Source organism: Patella vulgata, chromosome 7 (genome assembly GCF_932274485.2).
Source record: "Patella vulgata chromosome 7, xgPatVulg1.2, whole genome shotgun sequence".
Classification (NCBI taxonomy): Eukaryota; Metazoa; Mollusca; class Gastropoda; family Patellidae; genus Patella; species Patella vulgata.
This window is the reverse complement of record NC_065885.2, coordinates 32,794,098-32,813,707: the sequence shown is the minus strand read 5'-3', so window position 1 is coordinate 32,813,707 and position 19,610 is coordinate 32,794,098.

Sequence of the window (19,610 nt, the reverse complement as noted above, 5' to 3'; positions counted from 1 at the left end):
GGCCCGATGTAGTCGTAGTATGTGGGTCATTCATCAATAGTAAACCATTTAAATGCAAAAAAGCGTGCGCATAACAAAGGGTTGTATTTTCAGAGTAGTTAAATCTTTTTATACCTACACAGTATGCCAGCACAGTGAATGAACTGAAAATGTCCATTTATTAAGATATCTTATTAATAAATGACAATGTGCAAAATTATATAATTATGATTGCAATGAAATTTGACATACAATAAACATAATAATAACAATACAAATTGTCTAATACTGTATTGAGCAAAGATAGGGATAGAAAGACTACCACAATATTGATATAACTGCGCTCAACCAAAGTTACAAGCAATACTCCCATTAAGAGTTCCTTGAACATTATAAAGTGAACTCTATAATTATATCTTGGAGTTCCAAAGTTTATTCTTGAAGTCAGATTAAAGAGTTTCTTCAGCGATTAAAATTGAAAATTACTCATTACATTTCCAATACATATCCAAAATATTCGATTTACTACCTCGTTGAAATGTTTGAAGTTGTGCCTTTTTCGCAGAGACAATCCAGGGTTATAATTGTGATGTGGATAATTAAATAATGGTGTATCTCTTTTTTGTTTTCGTAGAACAAAACAAACTTTTATGAAAACCTTTAATGAGATTCCTTAAAACACAGAAGCCCTCCTCCCTCCGACTGAATGTAAATATAAACCATGATGCTACGTATTTTATCTTGTTAATAATAGCTTCGTTGATTTCCTGGATACTGAAAACATATGATTAGACATCTTATTTGGGCGATGGCGTGAGAAAACTCACTGTTCTCCTTATTTGGCGACTATTTAACATAAATTAGCATATTTTACCCCCTTCCCCTCATGGGATTCATGGAAAATTTGGTGTTGAAGGGGTCATTCCTAAATGAAGAAGGTTGGAATCTTTTCTTTTGCAATTTGTGGTGTGGGGGGTTTAAAGCCTTAACAGAGTTAGATTGGCTGACCTGTAGTCTTGTACCGTCGTCTGAAGCTCTGTAGTATACTTTTTGACAGAAATACAAACTTTCAGTCGTCATTATGTCCTCAACATTCACGCTATCCACCAATGTCTCAAACACATTTGCGTAACTTATGGTAGTAAGTGAGCAATGAAATTCTTTAAATGAGTTACGTAACCACGTTAAACAAATATAACAAATACTTCAAAAAGACAAGCTATGTTGCCTATTTTCACACTTTGACACTTCGACCAACTTTTATCAATGTGTATCCCTGTGCAATGAGGGACTGACTCTATAATAGGGAATCATAACTAAAAGGGTATTAAATTTATAACTTAAGTAAAAGGGGCATTTTGGGAAATGTCTTTAAATAGTATTCAATTTGAAAAATTAAGGCCGGAAATTAACCTTAAAATACGGAAAAAACTACTTTAAAAATAAAGTCTAGATTATTTTTGTATTCTGGCCAAATGCTGGGACCAATTTAAGCAAGATATTCGATGGACAGATAAGTATCTATTCACCTTAACTCGGACCAAAGGGGGCGTCTTAAAATCACCAACACCATGTATTTTTTAAGGGCGCAATTAATATTGACCACAATATATTTACATTACCAATAATGAAAATAACCCGATTGCCAAAATACTACGATTCATAATATGACTCAACCCATTACTGTGGATTGGGGATTCGTTTTGGAATGTATTTTTTGAATTGATGGTAAATATTTAATTCAATATATAAATTGAGTCTCTTAAAAACACCGCAATCGATATCAGTATAAATGACTGTCCAGAGCCCGTCGTTCGTTTGAAGTAAATCTCAGAACAGAAACATTCATAGTAACGTCTTCCCATAAGTCATTCCGTATACAATAGACAATAACACCCTGCTGATATATCCTTTTTTTCCAGGCCAGCGATTTACGTCCGGTAAATCTAATTTATCGTGTGGTTTGGCATTTTCGGTTCAATGGTGACTGGAGAATTACTTGTAGATGGCAGCCTATGTCGGTCCCCAGTGTTTAATATCAATCAGGAAACCTTCTTACATCTGACATGCTCAACCCTCTAACCATTGATCGCCATTTTATTTAGTAGCCAAACAATACCCACTTTGACTTATATTTAGATCGTTTACAAAGAAAAGGGTTAACAGGTTATTAGATGGTCTACTGGTCAGGGTATATAAATCAATTTGGGTTACTCAGTTTATGTATATTTGTATATCCAAGAAGTAGACACTCGTCATTCTATATTCAATAGATCTTTGATTCCACAGAATGACTACTGAAGATTATAAAACTGGGTATATTAATAAAGGGAGAGTCACTTGAGAATAAACTATAGATACTGACTTTGAAATGTAGTCTCATCTAAGAACATATTATATATATCGGCAAGAAATGATTAAATCCGGTCAACCCTAACGAAACTTATGACCAATTAAAGTTGACATTAACTTTCGTGTCGCCATCTTTAAAAACTTGTAATCGTCGTTTGAACGAAACTCGTTCCTGTCCACGAACATCGACGCCAGAATAATATATCTTGTCGTTTTAATCATCGTCTCAAGAACAGCTTTTAGGCATTATTTTCCCAAAATGTAGATAAGGAAAAGACTTTGCATGTTAACTATAATTCATTTCTTCTGAAATAAAGGTCTGTTTGCAAATTCTGCTTAAAACAAAAGTGTCCATAATCTTTCACTACATGTGGAACTTGCTTTCTTGTTATTCCACGCCAAATGTTTGATAGGGAGAATTCATTTAAACAAATGATATATTTGTATATTCAAATATTTTTTTTGTTGTCAAATCCCTTTTGAAATAAATCTTTTTTGATGGACGAATACTTTAACGTTCACACACATTAAAAGAAACTCTATTAATATATAGTTTGAGTAGCCTCTGATATACCTCATACTCTTTTTATGTCTAATTATCTCGATGCGAGGAATATACAAGTTGAACTAATTCAACACTGAGATTGATCTATTTTCGGATTAGTTTTCTAGTAACAATACTGACTCGAGTGTGTCCATCCGTCATGTAACGACAGTTGCCCTCTAGACTATATTTTAAAGAACTGATGATTTGCTCAAAGTCCCGGGAACTGTTGGCGTGATCGCTGGTTGTCACTATGAATCAGAATTGATCTTTATTATCGTTAATTTCATAGCTAAAATGTGTGTATTTCCTCACTTTCCATTCTACTTACATTTCTGCTCCCGCTGGGCTAATGAAGACGGACACAGTGTGCTATTGGAAAAATTTCCCACGTACAACGGCGCTATGGCCTGCTCTTATATCGAATTTCAACTACCAAGGGTTATTTACGTGCACGCCAATGTGTACACAGGGCCTCGGTTTTTCGAACGATTATACACTGTCCCATGCCAGACCCTCTGTCCTACATCAGTGACAAGGGAGGATCACACCGGAAAATCCTAACTTTCTCGGCCAACGCAGGCTCGAACAGGGGACCTCCAGCTTAACGAGCCAACGTCCACCTAACGTGGCTCCCACGTAATAAATAAATATAAATTTAAATATCGTATCTTTTAGTCACGATTATCTGGTCCACGGCAATCTCATGGGATTGCGATACACTTTGTATGAGTCTTTGAAATAGCAAAGAGCTACAAATTCCGATAAGTTTTTACATGTATTGAGACACAAAGTTGAGAACTGCTTAGGTTTTTGTTTCAGCTTCTGGCTAAAATTGGACGGAAGAAGTTTAATTCAATTATGGTATAAAATAAGTGCCTATTGTTACTGAATCTCGTGTTTTATATGTGCCACTTCCGGAGGAAAATACACTTAACTTCTAATTAAAGTTTATTATAGTAATTACCTTGGAATTCTTTGCGCGATTTGCTTTGTATTAATAGCGTTAACCACCTCAAAGAGAATCATAAAATTGTCCCGTGCTATAAAAGACAATCACACAAGCAGCTACAAATCTGTGTGACTTCTAATTAGATAAAGAATCCCATATTATTTTTCTGGAATTATAGAAAGTCGTAATTGTGGCAGATAACGTATTTTGTATTTAAATGCACATTAAGCCGTCGGATGGAACCCTTGGTTGCCCCACAATTATTTTGTTATCAAAAAGACGAGTAGAAGATTCTATTTATCACAACCCTTTCTTACGCGCGCAAATAAATAAATATAATTCTGTGGTATAGATTTTATTTTTCTTGTAAGGAGATATCGTTCAACATAATATGAAAGTTATCACACAAGCGATTTCTACTGGGGAATGTGTTATTGGGTGATACCAAATTTTAATATGTTGTCAGTTGTCCAAAATATATAGAATTATATCCAAAGTAACTCTTAAAGTGACACTTCAATGTCCATGGTTAATACTGGATTCTAAACTTAATTCGTAATTTAAAAAAAAAAAACAGTTTGTAAGAAGAGTTACCCCCTTTTGATTATTGATTATGCGATGTTGGCCGCTTTTCTTTTATCTCAGGCTCTGAAATTGTTTTGGTTTTTTTAACCCAGGCTCTGAAATTGTTTATTTTTTAAGATTAAGATTGATTCAGAAAGCAGTCTGTCAAACAATTTACAACTATAACAGAGTGTTATGCCCAATTTGATTATTCAGGGTATTCCTTATTTCAGTCATCACAGGTCCTGAAATTGTTTTGGTTTAGATAAGTGTGGCGTCAGGGCTGATCTGTAATAACATGAAGTATCGCCTTTCCTTCCCATAGGTCACGACACGGGTTCCTTCAAGTGTAAAAATGATCGATATAACGAGAGAAAAGAAGATACCGGCTTTTAATAATATAGGAAAATGAAACAAAACCTTCTATAATTAAGGGTTCTTTACCTTCGCATCAAGTCTAAAATGAATTACTCTGATTTGTCGCTGACTTGACACGGGTAAGATCAAGGAGATATTAAGCGAAAGGTTATTTACAAAATAATCTAGAATGAATATCAGAGACCCAAATTAACCTGGGCCCGACGAATAAAAGAAACGATTGATCCAAACTGACCAGACGAGAAAGATCAATAAGGCCATTAATTGACCCCCCTTTATATTCTTACTCTCCTCTTTCACTATCGTGTTATCGCGCGCCTCACCAAAAATATCCTCCACTTCTGTTGATGGCGTTCAAAAACTGTCAGTTTATTTTCTCTTACCCGTACGCAGTTAATAGCAAAGCTACTACGATTTAAAATAAGATAACACAAGAATAAAGGCTTCCGTGATACGAGGTACCCCCTTTATTTACATTTTCCGTCGTTCACTGTTCTCACTCCCGACCCAAGCTGTTTGACGTCATTTTAAGAATTTATTTTGGAATGTCTGATAAAGATATAGTTAAAATTCCTTAAAAGTGATTAATGAAGTGTTCAATTATCTTTAAGCGTCAATGAGCTGACGTATTTTATCAATATTGCTCTCCAATTTTGAAAACCAGATGAGGTCAATGACCGACCTACCCCTTTTCTCTGCTAATAGAAGATATGAAATCGGATTTAACATCTTACTTTTCTGTACCATTCTGGGTAATGAAGGCGAGTATACACTATTTCAATTTTCAACTTTAGGGGGATCTTGAACGTACAGCCAATGTTATATCATTTGTCCCACCCGACTAGACACATCTCAGTGTCGGGTCCTTCGCCTTGCACCACTGGCAATGCCAAAGCAGGCAGGTAATTTTTTGGGGGGATGTCAAGACCACGATTAGATTAGAAATGAAGCGCATTACCCATGGGATCCACGAGACCCCCTCTTAAATAAGACGTAATTGAAAAAAAAACACGATATTATTTTAAAAATGAAAAGACTGCGGACAAGCCGCTAGTCTGTAAATATAAGAATTGAGATTGGCTAATCCTAGAGAAGAATATTTCGATGGAATGTCGTTTTTTTTAATTTACCACTTTTGGTCTTGCTTGAATAAAGAGATGAATATTTCGATAAAATGTCGCTTTCTTAATTTACTACTTTTGGTCTTACTTGAATAAAGTGTGGTATCGACATTCCATAGAAATAACACAGGATGCCATATGTATCATGTATTTTTAAATCGCAAATAGACATATATGTATATTATGCTTGTACAATAAAACATATTCCCGTGTAACTTAAAATTCTTTCAGCCTTTGAAGGTGTGGATGTGTTGTTACTTAACTTAGTATTTGTTTTACAGGAATGTTACAACTAACGTGATTTGTTGAATACAACCTTTTGAATATGATTCTAATTCGAATCTCCAATTATTGAAATATAAACTTGTATACTACCAGTCGTTACTGAATATCTATGTAATAATAATTGAAATTTGATGGATGACTGAGAATAAGATACGATCTCAACTGTCTGTAAACTAATAGGTTTTAAGATGTTATCATTCTGTTGTCCCTGTAACAAATAATTCATTTAAACTCGAATATATAAAATGATCGATGGCGTCTGTATAATGTATAAAATCATTATTACCCACATGAAGGTACTCTTGAAACTGGGGTCTACAGAGAATGCCAGAGAGACATTATATATTTTAATTGCGAGAGGGAATGTTCAAATTAGATCGTATGGAATATTTGAGACAAACCTGTCAATCCATGCTTAGATATATGCGTTCCACTTACAATGTACTGATATAGTGGAGTCGAAGAAATAGTTCGATTTTAGTTGGCTTTTATTTTTTGTATTCATTTCAATACTTATCATTTAGTTGACAAATTGTGAAAGTCTTAGCTGTTACTAATTGTCTAGATATCGTCATTTGAAATATATCTGGAAATAAGGCGAGTCGAGTTAAAAGCTAAAAATTTCGAGATAGTAATTCCACCCTAGAAACTCTAGCCAGTAACTAAACAAAACAACGTTTTGGACCAGACCAGTACATCTTCCACGACCGCTAATTATCTTGTTCGCGGGGTGGGGCGGGGGCGACTTTCTTCGCAAAAAGGCATGAATCTTGCTTGGCATTTTTGTTCCTCGGACAATTTCCTGTCTGTCGATTGGTGGACTTTTTGTTATGAGATCTCAATTCCACGATGGTTGCGATGACATAATACCCACTTCCATGCTACAAAAATATTGTATTCGCATGTGAAGCGAAATCGCCAATAATAAAAAAATATTTTAGTATGCGTAGGCTTTAAGTACGTCGTAATTTGTGATGATTAGGCAATTTTAAGATTACATGTTAAGAAATGAAAGGCCCCAAAATGAAATTGATTAATTTGAATAATAGACAAGTGAGATAAAATTACAGCATTTTGGTTAAAGGATGTAGCTAGGATGGTCTAACGCGGATTGAAAATGAAACTAAAGCAATACCTCGCACAATAATTCATACACGTCAGAATGATCTACCAAAAAGTATAAACAAGATGACGGTATTTCAGGTTCGAATGGAGTGGAGTAGTTGGTTTAAAACAATGGAATTTTAAACAAAAGAATAGCGTCTTTTTATATTTTAAAAGTATAACATTTATGCCGTCTTGTGCTTTTAAATTCAATTTATTTTCTTGTTAAAAGTAATATTTATTTTACATCATGGAGTCAAATTGCATTAAATATATTATACTTAAACATTTGGTCGAATCTGGAGCCACGGTGGCACAGTGGGTAGGACACTATCTCACTAGCATGGTTGCCCGTGTTCGATCCCGGTGTAGGCCGAGAAACTTCAAATTTATTTTCTTGCGTGGTTCCCTCTTGTCAGTGGTCCAGTGTCTGGCAAGGGGCAACGTATAGTCGTTCGAATGGAACGTAAACCGATGTCTCATGTACACACTGGCGTGCACCTAAAATGTCCTTTGGAATTCGAAGTAAGAGTAGGCGTATGTCCGTCTTCATTAGCCCTGTTGGTGAAGAACGGTTAAACCCCATTTTATTTCATTTCATTGCTTTGGTCGAATATCCCCACACACACCGTCCACACGCATATTTATTCAGTAACCACTGATGTATCGGTTAGACTTCCACTGGGCTTCTTTAATTGAAATAGATCTATCTAATTGGTGTCTCCAGTATTTTCTCGTGATAGCAGGTTGTTAACGACGCCCTGATTGATCTAAAGTACATTAGCGGTCTGGTGGGAGCCTCGCTTAAATATCCAGTGTTGAATATAGCTACACGGAAGGTTCAGGGTTGAACTAGTATTGCACTTGCAAATATCAAACGAATGCCATGAAAGAGAGAGAGAGAGAGAGAGAGGGAGAGGGATGGGGAGAGATAGGGCTTAACGTCCATTCAACACAAACTAAGTCATTTCGGGACTAACATATGGTTCAATTTTTTTTCAATAATTCGCTTACGCGTAGGAATCTTTAGCTGTGGTAGTAAACCGGAGGACCCGGAAAACCCCCACGAAGTTGCACAGAGCGCGCATGCGCTAACCATTCGACCATCCACCTCCCCCCATGAGAGAGAGAGAGAGAGAAAGAGAGAGAGAGGGGGGGGGGGGGTAATATCCATTCTCTCAACACAAACTCGGTTCACTTGAATTGAATAAAAACATTTTAAAGATCTTGTTTTGATGTATTGTGGTATAGATTTTAAACAAATGAAAACAAGAAAGCACACTGAAAATAAACAAAATATTAAGACCTCTCCGCGTCTGTCGAGTTACGAAACAGGAAATATTCGTTGTTTCTGTCAACCTCTGGTTAAAATGTGTTACCTCGTCCATTGTTCCAGATTTCAGGTTTTCTCGGTGACGTTGATTTCTATAAATCTTTACTTATTACTGCAGTTTTTTTTGCAGGTCAAAATTCACTGAATAACACATTTAGTTCCGTATTGCTTTATGTTTTTCCAAATTGATGGAATTCATAAGGTCTAGAATAATGAAATTATGATACTCAGGGTCACGCCAAGTCATTGTAAAATCCAATAAAGGGAGATAACTGTCTTTTGTACTTTATAGATCAGGCCACTCATAAAATACCTCTATATTAAATATCTCTATGGGTTTTAATTTTATCATGGAAAAAGCAAAGACACGCGAGTAATCAACAAGTGAGGGGTAGAAGTCATGTGTACAGACGGGAGTGGTGTGCAACAAATGGGGATTCAAAATATGACAAAATGGCTGCATCACTATTGGTATCACCGGTAGACCGGTGATTTTTGCTGCAGTGATAGTGTGAGACCTTAATTTTGAAAAAGGATAAAAACGCAACGCTCAGTGGTTATCCCAACTTTTGAAAATGCAGGAAATAAAGCAAGGTTATAAAAATTAGTGGGGTGGGGTGGGTGCAATGTCCTTCCAGCGACGCCACCAGCCCCCAATTAATTTCGAGACCCATACCTTTTGAGATTGCCCTAAATAAAACAGAATATCACAATCTAGTTGGGGAAATACTTCTCCTTTGCCGGTTATATAAATTTCTTTGTCCAGATGACAGGAATTGAATGGCATGATTTAGTATAGTAGTAAATGGAATTGAGTAACAGGGTATCTTGGTAATTGTCTCCCTTTATATATCAGGACTATTGGTTCCAGTATTTAGGTATACAATAACATAATACAAAGTGAGCTAACAATTCCACATACTATCCGTTAACACACCCTGGTTTGCGGCATTATCATTAAAATAAATGTACCGAATAATATAAAAAAATTATATTGAAATACATTATGACATAAATCTAATATCATTTGATAACCAACCCAATAAAAAATAACCTTTAGAAAAAGAGAATAATCAAAAAATTAATTAAGATGTAAGATGTAAGATATAATATCGATAAAAATACCCAGACTTAGATCATCTAATAATATCTATATAATAATGAGTATATTTGAATATTAATATAGAATTATTTTGATTCCCCTTTTCAATTTATATATAGGTAGATAAATAAAGTACAAACAAATTTATGGTAAATAAATACAGAAATAAAATTACGCTCATTTATTATTCTGATATTTATCAAATTATAAGCTGGCTGTCTGCCCTTAATGCCCTTACAAGGTTTGTGTGACAAGTAAAGTAATTCTGAAAAAAAAATGTCGCGCAATTCTCAGTTTTGCAGCGAAAATTAAAAAAAAACCCAAATAAGTAAATCGTTTTGAAGAATCGTGGATGACAAGGTACAGGGGTGACAACCATCTAATTGCATAAAAATGCTGTTTTACACCAGATGGGCAGCTTAAAGACAAGTCATCACAACTTAGAGTTTTTTCCCCCGGGATTCTCATTTTCTCCAGTTTTGGCAGTCCAAAATGTCAAATGACAGCCCTGTAGCCCCAGGTAGGAATGTAGTTGGGTTTGGTTCTAAGTTCTTGGAACTCGTTTGCCCGGAAACTGCACACATGACAGTGGAATACGTCAACCAATTCCGAGCAAATCCATTATACAATACTAAATTCGCCTATCCTGGTTTAAAATTAGCCTATCCTGGTGTAAAATAACCTTTTATACTATTCCCGGTGTAAAATAACCCATAAACCTATTCCCGGAAATGAAATTAAATGGGCTTAACGTCCTACTGTTCTGCTCCTATACAGGGCTAATGAAGACAGGCATACTCCATACAGTGTGCTATAAGGGAAATTTTGCCCGGGCAGCGGCACTATCACCTACTCTTATATAGAATTCCAACTGCCAATGGATCTTTTACGTGCATTCCAATGTATACACGGGACCTCGGTTTTTCGTCTCATCCGAAGATCTAGACAGCTGTCCTTGTCAGGCCCTTTTTCCTGCATCACTGACAAGAGGGAACCACGCCGGAAAATCTGGATGAACTTTCTCGGCCAATGCAGGGATCGAACACCCGACCTCCAGGCTAGCGAGCCAGCGTCATACGGTCTTACCCACTTATTCCCGGTGTAAAATAACCAATTAACCTGGTCCTTGTGTAAAATACGCCGCCCACCCCCCAAAATCTAAGTGATAAAAAGGGTGGTATTTTCTTTAATATTGTTTCTCACATAGATAAAAACTAAAACAAAATTTGCTGTAATAATCGATGTTCAATTTCGATAACCTATTCCTGGTCTAAAATAACCTATTAATCTATTCCTGGTCTAAAATACGCGCCCCCTCCAAATCCAAGTGTAAAAAAGTGTATTTTCCTTAATATTGTTGATAGCAATTAATGTTATTGCTTGGATTGACAAAAATAGTATGGGTCTTATACTATCAAATGACTGTGAGAGGATTTTAATGCTAAATGCTAATGCTTATAATAATCGACGTTCAATTTCGACATCTCAAATAAAACAAAACTCTGGTCTAGACTTATTTCATGCTGTTAGAATTTGTTTGACATTTAGGAAATATCTCCAACTTACACAAATTAATGTCTTTCATATGAGTAGCTTGTTAACTATTCTCCATTGTCAATGAAGATTTTCATCTCTCTTAACGCCTCCCTAATCTCTGGATATATCCTGATTGTTTAAATAGCACCAATATTATATAAAGAGCTAATCTCTACAAACATTTAAGAATAATACTAAATGTAGATTTCACTTCTTTTCTAATCCAGTGATTGAAATGAGGATTAACGTTCTACTTTTCTACAGGTCTAGAGCTGGTGATAGTACATTACGTAGGTAAGACCATCACCACCTTCCAAAACATGACTTGTCTACAGAAAGTTTATCATCATTGTTATTATAGTATTGGTAGTCATATAAGAAGGAATAAATATATATAGTGACAAGGGCGGTGTTAACAGTAATTGGCGGCCCTAGATATAATCTGGAAAAAAATGTATATTATTACTAGAGGGTGGTGTTAAATATCAATGCTTTCGGGGCCTCCTCCAAAAGGTGTAGTGTAGACACCCTCCCAATGTATGAATAAATATATTTTTTTTCTGACCCCCCCCCCCCCCAAACCCCCCTGTACACACCTCCTGAACATAGGTGGGGTGGGGTTGGGGGTGATAATTAAGATTTCATTAAAAATCTTCATTATAGTTCCCTGTGTAAATTTCATCTTAACTAATAATATACTATTCATAAAAAGTAGGGGATATTTGATTTTGGGGGCATAATACTAAAATATGCAAATGACTACGAAAAAAGTCACTATAGAACCTAACAGAAGAAACATTTCCAGTTACATGTGACGCCCAAACGCACCAATAGCTACCGCATGGAATGCAGGTGATGCTTGGGATCATCATGGGGGTCGAACCCAAGATTTGCACGACTCTGACTTTGAATGTTACAGTCATTGTGGCATTGAATTCCAGGGTGGAAACATCAGTTTAATTGTTTTAGTGACCAGAAAACAAATTTTGATATGCGTCGGCTTACCCAAAATGAAAGGTTACGTGCCCTTGGCATGCTACAGATCGGCACAACACAGGCGGTTGTGGCGCGGACGATGAATGTTTCTCAGTCTGTCATAAGCAGGCTTGGGTCCAGATACCGTGATACACAATCTGTACAGGACAGACCACGCTCAGGTCGACCAAGGGCGACAACTCAAGCCCAGGATCGATTTATCCGTACCTTGGCCTTGAGAAATCGTGTCATCACAGCAAATCAGATCAGCGCTCGTCTTCAAACAGACACTGGTGTGAGAGTGAGTGGCCAGACGATTCGGAATCGACTGCATAGGGGTCACCTTCGCGCCCGACGTCCTCGCGTGATCCCTTGTTTGAGAGATCATCACATTCAGGCAAGACGTCGTTGGTGTAGGGATCGTCAACACTGGGATAATCGACGCTGGAGCAATGTGATGTTTTCAGATGAGTCAAGGTTCACTGTTGATTTTTTGGACAGACGTAGGAGAGTGTGGCGTCGTCGAAACGAGCGCTTCCAAGACGTTAACGTCATCAGACATGATCGATTTGGGGGTGGTTCTGTTATGGTGTGGGGAGGCATCACTGTTGCTGGAAGAACGGCTTTACATGTTGTTGCAGGGCGTGTTACAGGCCAGTACTACCGGGACAACATCTTGGCAGTCCATGTTGTGCCGTTCGCACGACGTCATGGCCGCCGTTTCATCTTCCAGGATGACAACGCAAGATGTCACAGGGCCAGGATCGTTACAGGTTACCTCCAACAACAGAACATCACCACATTACCTTGGCCAGCACTGAGTCCCGACCTCTCCCCCATCGAGCATGTCTGGGACATGCTTGGACAGAGGTTACGTCAACGTCAACAACGTCCTGCCAATGTCCAAGAACTTGCTGTTGCGTTGCAACAGGAATGGGACAATCTGGACCAAAATGACCTTAGACGTCTCATTAGGAGTATGTCACGTCGGATCAATGCTTGTTTGGCAAACAGAGGAGGATTTACCCGTTACTGACTTGGTTGTAACTTTGCTGTTTGACCCCGGGTATCATTTTACCCTTATAATGGTCAGTCTGTGCCTTACTTAGTCTAACGATCATTTGGAATAAATCGATGAATGTGAACTTCATTTCATTTTGTCATTTGTTTCTTCGTCAGTTTCATTAGGTGACTTTAATAACACTTAAAAATCAAATATCCCCTACTTTTTTGGAATAGTATATAATGTTTCTGCTGAGACTAACTAGGGCTAGTCAAAGTGGGTGTTCTAAAAATGACCCAGCTCTAATTTTGGCATATATGCTTGCTGTTCACTGGATATTTTGTAACGTATAAAACTACCAAACATATCAAAAGGAATATACCAACTCTCTACACAAGATTCCAAAATCTCATCCAAACACGCCAGGCAAGGAAAAATGAAAAATATAAAGAGAACGTTAAACCATTTAACAACGAATCTTCCGAGTTGTTTGATATCTATTGTAAAGATACGGAGGTTAGAAACCGCCTAGAAAGTTTTCATGATTTGAAAATGGCCTCTGTCCAATTTGATTTCTTGGAAAATCAACGAGATGAGAGGAATAGTCATAGTGGGTAGGGTACAGAATTATTTTCAGTGTAGGGTATTAGTTTCAAAGGTCGATATCCGGACCCTACCCACTATGACCATTGTTTCAGAATCTGGTGAGAATTTAGCGGACTTCAAACATGCTATACTAACTGTTCTAGAAGCAGCTAGTGGAACACCAGTCAGAAGTCTGTTTATAAGAGTTGACTTCGTTGTTACCGACCACCAAACTTCCCATGATTTCGAAGTAGAGGAGCTAACACCACCCCCTGTTACATCTGCAATAGAAGGCTTGATCTCGCTTTAACTACGTACATCTTATCAAGGCCTTCACGTAATACCATGCATATTTCGGCACTAATTTCGATTGAGTACAAGCCCAGCTTGTGAGCCTATAAATAAATAAATAAAAATAAATAACATAAATAAAAATATATAAGATTCCACGGTCATCGCGAATACCGAGTCTCGCGCTTTCAAGCTAAAATGTCTACCTGTGATAATCGAGTTGCAAAGTTCAAGGTTCATTCAATGTCAAGGTTTCCGTGGAGGTTGAGATATCACGACCCCTGATTGGATGCTACTGTTCACGTGTCTGTAGATAACGTAGCTATTAAGTTCGGAAATTGTAAAGTAATCTAGCAAGGTCAAGATGTTGTAAAACTCGCAGTCGTTGCTTTAGGAACATGCCCCTGTTATGACCTGTGATTAATACAAGAAATCTTATATTATTATCTAATAATTTTGACGGGATAGATATTTGTAGTAATTATAGAATGATTCGTTGATTATTTTAACAAACAAGCACATCTACCTTAATATTTTTCATTTGTTGATGCAACAAGTACGAACATTGGACCAGGGACCGAGTAAGGCGTCGTCGCAGCCATCGTAGAATTGTGATATCAAAAAAGAACAAAAACATGCCAAATTGCATGTCGATGTTTATACTTGAATTGGCCGAACCCTAAGCTTTTTTGCGAATAGCATCGACCCCAAGAACAGCAACAATAAGATAGTGTAGCGCTTTCGACCAGTCCCTCGTCCATAAATAACCTAATGGTTTTGCTTTTTAATAAAGCCATTTTCTCTAACATACGTAAATTCTGACGTCTTTCATTGGATTTAATAGTTCTCTACAGGTAAGGTTATATGTAAAGATGCCGGTCTCGTCAATAATACATATTCATACTTCATACAGAGTATGTTATGTCTAAAACAGTTTATTTTATTTTATGATGTATTGACAACTTTCAAGTATTGAAAGCTTGATAAGAATTATGCCGACAGTCAATAGAGACTTTTGGCAAGCCGGATTTTCCCCATCCGTATCACGTATCCGTATCGTATACGTGATACGATGTGTCAACGTAGTTTTAGAGTTTTGGCAGATTTTCGCGTCGCGTACGTATGCATCGCTGAGCTGAGGTTAGTTCTATTACAGCATGATGGTAGATATCTACCGAGATCATCATCAGTACTAGTCAAGTGCCTAGCCTACAATTTCCCCGGAGTCGCTGAGCTATTTAAAAAATATTTAATGTCGAATCTTAATTATTAAAATTTTTTGGTTTTACTAATGTACATTTGAGAAAGTTTAGATCCCTTTACCATAGACTATAATCATTTACAGATTTGCAAGGTCCCACCTCCCTAAATTTAGCACACAGAAAAGTGTGAAAATTGCGAGCAAAACCCATCAAAAATAATAATTGCATTACAGCTTTATCATGGTTAAATTCACATCAAATATACACCTTCGTGTTCTAGGATACACATAATTTCATAAAAAAACGCAATGATACAACATTTCAGCGTCTAAAAGTTGCAAAAGAAGAGGGCAAAAGACAGCAATGTTATACGGACCTTTTCCGTATGAGAGCTGTTCGATACGTGCTGCCGTATCCGTGTGCCGTATCACGTATGCGAAATACACACACATTAATGACGTCACGAACAAAATCCATACGGATACGTGATACGGGCCAGGAATTTACACTTGCCAAAAGTCTCTATTGTGTATTCCTATATCGGGTGATCTAGAAAAACGAGTACACAATGTAAAGTGGAATAATTAAATAGTATGATACCTATAGGCTATATCATTAATATTTCACATATTAAACCATAAGGATGTTTGACAACTTTACTCCAAATATCAGTTCAACCGCTATTGACCTTTTGTTTATGTAAACTGAGTTGAGTATTATGTTGCTTCTCACTCCGGCATAACTTTGACATACCTTGTTTTAAAGGACAATATTGGTGTCAGTCATTATTACATATGTGATAGAACTGGTTAAATACATTCCAAATATAATTTTAACACAGAGATCATTGCTACGGGAGATGTGTAACAAGCACGCGAAGAAACGGGAAGTGACGCCAAACATGACAAACACGAGTTGTCCTTCTATATAACAGACTGAAGTAACGAGCGGTAACAGACAAACGATCGAATTTCATTTCACTGATAATTCTGTTGAAGTTGTAAAGTTATTATATGGGACAGTGAGAGGGTATCTCACAATTCAAAAATAGAATTGGCTGTCACTAGATAAGGGAGACGAGAAAAATAGAAAAATCCCGTGCATTCCCCCGTTTTTATTCATTCTGTTCTTTATAAAAACATGGTAATGCACGGACTTTTTCTAATTTGTTCGTTATCTTTTATCTACTGACAGCCAATTCTTTTTTTGAATTGTGAGATATCCTCTCATCGTCTCATATAACAACTTTTCATCTTCAACTGAATTATCAGTGAAATGAAATTCAATCGTTTGTCTGTTACCGCTCGTTACTTCAGTCAGTTATATAGAATGACAACTCGTGTTTGTCATGTTTGACGTCACTTCCCGTTTCTTCACGTGCTTGTTACACATCCCCCGTAGCAATAATCTCTGTGTTAAAATTATATTTGGGATGTATTTAACGAGCTCTATCACATATTTTATAATGACTGACACCAATATTGTCCTTTAAAACTGTGTTAGCACTATTTGAGCGGCTGACCTGAAATTTGGAGTGAAATCCATGGTACTTCATTTGAAATGTTAATGATATGGGTATAATAGTTTTGAATTATTCCACTTTAAATTGTTTATTCGCGTTTTCTGGTACGGAATTATTATATATAGGTAAATTATAAATAAATAGCTTATATTGCACGAAATGTGAAGAAAGCGAATATCGATAAATCGTGTTCTTAAACAGGGGGAAATAAATGAGATCTAAATGGTGTCTTATGGTGTGTTTAATAGAAGGTACGAGACGTGAAGTGTTTCAAAGGGAAGCTTCGGGTAAGAAAGCGATTTTCCCAATCAAAACAGTCAGGCCGACGGAACACGTTCATTTAAAAAAAAGCAAGTAAATTCCGGCCCATTAATCACAGACATAATTTGTTACTTCATACACAGACAAGTAAAAACGAAAATAGCCAGAACTTGTGATATCATTAGATGAAACCTGGTTTTGATATATCGGAAATTCAATGTTTTCTCTTTACCAAAGGCAATTTGTTTTGTTAAAAGGGATACCAACACAAATATAGATTGAAGGCAGGCAAATCAGGATGTAACCAAGTTTGTTGATCAAATCGTTTTAATGAAATCCAAATGATGAATTTAGTTCATGTTTTCTACTAGTGTACATTTTAAATATTATGTTAGGCAATGCCACGTGTTGTGTCTACACGAATTCTCGCCCATTCCGTGTCTAATTTGACACCTAATAATGGGGGGCAGCATCGATCGGGACATATCTGTTGGAGGCTGAGCGGCTGGCTTGACCTTTATAAAGAACGGTAATCAGGATTTGAAAAACTCCTTGTTATCGTAGGGGAAACCGATCGCCTCGAATGTGGACAATGGTCTGATCGATCGCCGTATAGTACAGTGTGTTTGTTTGGGTCTTGGGAATCGGAGACTTTTCGACAACATTGTCGAAATTCGGCGTTTACTGTTTCTAATCGATGGGCAGAAATCGGATTCGTGAGCTTCACTGTTGCCTTTAACCGTTAATCGTCTCTCACAGTTCGATAATGAACTAAGATCAGAAAGTGTTCATTATCGGCGATCTATATACTTGAAGAAGGGATAATTTGACTGTATAATGCGCCCGACTGATTTTCCCAGACTTTATAGACATAGCAGTGACCTTTTGAAGAGACGTTATTGCTATCACGACGCTGAATTGTAAAATAATACCCTTGAATGGAATTTCGTTTGATGTGTGGTCCAATCGAGGCGTTAGTAGACACTATTGTTTTGTGTGCGTTTGGGTTCTTCGCATTCTTCAATTTTTGACAGATAAAACCACTGTCATAAGGGTGAACACGCCTCGTTTATGATATAATTCCTGCCAAACATAGCCTCAATTCATCACAATGACTATAATGAGGCTAAAGAAACCTTTACTGCCCTGGCCTCTTCAGACAGTGTGTAAATTCGTATAAAAGATTATTCTTTGGTATAGTGCATGTCTGAAAATATAGACTACAATATCAGACGATGCGCTAGCATAAATCTCCGAATAAAGTTCTTCTTCTTTACTTAACTTGATTAACAATTTGTTTTGTTTATCGTCTGTCATTTCACCAACCTCCCCTCAATGAGTTCCATTTCAACTTTTACTATTTAAAGATGCATATTCAAGAGCTAAATCTGTCTATTTGCAAGTCTCTTTTGGCTTGAAATGATAGGCACTTACTCACATGCCAATCCATTATAAACTAGCTAGACAACTGTATGGCCGTATAATATTGAATGGATCGGAATACCGGCGTAATTTAGTAGTTAAAATGAATAATCGAGACTTCGTATAATTATTATCGTTACAACGGTATTTGACAAATGGCACTGCTTTGTCAAAACTTCAAACACTCATACCTTCGCTCATATTAAAGTAGTTTGACTGAAACTAATGGCATCGTGCTGTGTTTATTCCGCCATATTTGGCCACGTGCTATTTCGGATCTCGCTGCATTATTCAAATGCTGTCTCGGATTTCGTCGCTTTATTCAGATGACCATTTTTCTGCTTGGAAGGCGGAAATAAACATAAGCTTATAAACATTCTAGGTCAATATATAATCATTTACTTTGTAACAGAAAGCTATATGCCTTGATTATACAATGCTGGCCTACTTTGGTAGAAAATGATCTTTTGGGATCGGAAATCCGATTGGCTTCTAGAAACATGCCAGTTTTAAAAATAAGGAGAAGTATGTTTATAAATCTGCTTTCTATCACTACTGAGAACGTAATAGCAAGCTGAAATAGAATTTTCGCCAATATACACAGACCAGTGAGCAAAAGAGCTGGCCAAATTGGACACCAAACACTGGGAGCAATCATCCCGTAAATAAGATAAGGTTGAAGGAGAATGGAATACTCATTGGGGCCAATAATAAAAGTCCAATGAGTGTAGCAAACCATTTCACGAGACTGTCTGTCTTCATTCTGCCATTCCCTGCGCTTATGTTCAATTTCTCGATCGGATCATGGTCAAAGCGCCATATCGATAATATGCTATAAATAATGTTATCAACTTGTCGTAAATAAGAATGTTGGCTGACCACTAACTGATTCATGTTGTAAAATGGGTTGAGATGAGTTGCCCCGTTGATTTAGCTGGCTTTAATTAATATGAATAGGTCGCTGGAATCACGTAAACCTTTAATATGATTCCATTGTCGATTTATAGGCAACCAGCAATCACACAAAGTAACCTTTATACCCAACATGTACATGTCAATAACAAATCTTGTTTATGCCAGCCTTTCTCGTTTGCAGCAG